At 56.0% G+C, this 2,500-nt stretch overlaps 1 non-coding gene across 1 annotated transcript in view; it reads left to right on the plus strand.

Annotated features, from left to right (window-relative positions):
- The first annotated feature begins 2,387 nt into the window (after window positions 1-2,387).
- The window catches only part of LOC124733104, a 1,911-nt gene continuing 1,798 nt past the window's right edge, over window positions 2,388-2,500 (plus strand). Inside the window, exon 1 of the ribosomal RNA XR_007008912.1 lies at window positions 2,388-2,500. This exon is cut by the window's right edge and continues 1,798 nt beyond it. This is a non-coding gene — a ribosomal RNA (small subunit ribosomal RNA).

Consider the following 2,500-nt stretch of genomic DNA (forward strand, 5'->3'; position numbering starts at 1 on the left):
CCTAACCTAACCTATGTTGTACCTTAACCTAACCTATGTTGTACCTTAACCTAACCTATGTTGTACCTTAACCTAACCTATGTTGTACCTTAACCTAACCTATGTTGTACCTTAACCTAACCTATGTTGTACCTTAACCTAACCTATGTTGTACCTTAACCTAACCTATGTTGTACCTTAACCTAACCCATGTTGTACCTTAACCTAACCCATGTTGTACCTTAACCTAACCCATGTTGTACCTTAACCTAACCCATGTTGTACCTTAACCTAACCCATGTTGTGCCTCAACCTAACCCATGTTGTGCCTCAACCTAACCCATGTTGTGCCTCAACCTAACCCATGTTGTGCCTTAACCTAACCCATGTTGTGCCTCAACCTAACCCATGTTGTGCCTTAACCTAACCCATGTTGTGCCTTAACCTAACCCATGTTGTGCCTTAACCTAACCCATGTTGTGCCTTAACCTAACCCATGTTGTGCCTTAACCTAACCCATGTTGTGCCTTAACCTAACCCATGTTGTGCCTTAACCTAACCCATGTTGTGCCTTAACCTAACCCATGTTGTCGCCTTAACGTAACCCACGTTGTCGCCTAAACCTGCTCTGTAATTGTTATACGACTCGTTCAATTACTGTAGTGTTGCCCACCCGCAACCCTCGCAATATAGTTCGCTACTCGCACTGCCCGCACCCCTGTGTATCGCTTCATGTTAAACACCTTGCAAGTCTTGCTCACTTTCCACATGCTCCTGCTGTACACTGTAATGTGGATGGCAGCAGGACGTACATGCCGCCCCTCCCCACGTCCCCACCTTGCCCCCTGCCTTCGCAAGCTGGTTGGTGAGAAGTTTGCATGTTCAATGCCCTTCGCATGCGACGTACTCAGGCTACGTTGTGGTGCGGCCTGTGTCAACTGTCCGCTGATGTCGTACGCGTGAACCACAATCTGTACTGCACATTCGTCCTTATGTACTGAATGATACATCGTGGCACATGTGTGACCGCACAACGACTGCGCCCAAAAACGGCGGACCATACAGTGCAAATATTGTGCACGCAGCTACGTGTCGTCTCCCTATGAGAGCTGGATTGCAGTGTGGTACGCCATAGAGACGTGTGGGAGGAACGGACGCCGTGGATGGCGATCAGCATGAGCTGTCTGTTGATGTATTCGGACCTAGTCGTCTCTCCTCACACACCGTGATGGCATGGTGCACCGCGTTCCATATCTGCGACATGCTACAGAGGCCGGTTGACAGTCGTTCGAGCAATGGACATCGCATACGTACGGGGGCCACCTTCCACGTATTGTCTAGGCGTGCACATTTTGTTGCGTGTATGTGGGCAGACGTAGTGTGGCGTGACACCTGACACAGGCATGCAATAATCGTTGAAGTTGCAAATGGCGATGGACGCCTGCGTTTTCTGGTGAAGTTACGCAAATGAACAAATGGTAACCTGTTGTGGTGCGGTTGTTCTCGCTAGGGGTGAATCGGTGATGGCGACGATAGGTTGAGGTACTAACCGGTTGTTCCAGCGATACCCACCATGCCGACGAAACTGAACGGCATCTGGGTGTGAAGCGATACGCGGCGGTGGCTGGGTGGGACCGTCCCCGGCCGGTGAGGGGGCGCCTCCCGGCGTGCTGGCCGCGCGGTGCGTGGGCGCACGCGCTACAGCCGGCTGGTGGGGGCGGCCAGTGGCAGGCGCGCCGGCCGACGGACGCGGCAGGCGTCGCAGCTGCGCGCCGGCGCACCCTGCGCGCGGCGCCGTGCGGCCAAAGTAGGTCCTCGCGGGCCCGGTGCGAAGCGCGGTGGACATCTTCAGTGTGCTGGTCCGATTGAGGACTGTGTGCGTTGAGGATGCGCCGCCGCCCGGCGCTCGGCGCCGCGACGCCGTCTGCTGCTCGGTCGCCCCAGCGGTTCTCGCTGGTGGTTTGTATCGCAGCTGTGCGGATGTGTTGGCGCGTGCGCTGTGCTGGGAGAGTTCGCTTCGGCACCCAAGTGGGGCTTTTGTCCTTCTGTGGCGCTGGCGTTGGAGCTGCCGGTCACCGTAGGTGGCGCGTGTTGTCTCCCGCCGGCAATGCCACGACAGCACGCTCCCGGGCCTCTGTCGGCAGCGGCAAGCTCAGTTGGGAGCACGGGTGGTCGCACCGAAAGCGTCTACTCGCCTAACTCCGGGCGATTGCGCCTCTCTCGAACCCGACCAAGTACTTGGGACGGCGCTGCGCGCCGCCGGGACCTGAGAGGGTTTCGAGGTGTATTGTGCAGGGGAGCTCAGCCTCCTCCTGTTTGCAGAATGATTGAGCGGACGCTTGCGTGTTCGCGCGGGCCCCCGGGACACACTCCCGGGCGGCCGGCTGCTCAGCTCTAGTTGACGCAGCTCCCTGGTTGATCCTGCCAGTAGTCATATGCTTGTCTCAAAGATTAAGCCATGCATGTCTCAGTACAAGCCGCATTAAGGTGAAACCGCGAATGGCTCATTAAATCAGTTATG

This window comes from Schistocerca piceifrons, unplaced genomic scaffold (genome assembly GCF_021461385.2).
Source record: "Schistocerca piceifrons isolate TAMUIC-IGC-003096 unplaced genomic scaffold, iqSchPice1.1 HiC_scaffold_138, whole genome shotgun sequence".
NCBI lineage: Eukaryota > Metazoa > Arthropoda > Insecta > Orthoptera > Acrididae > Schistocerca > Schistocerca piceifrons.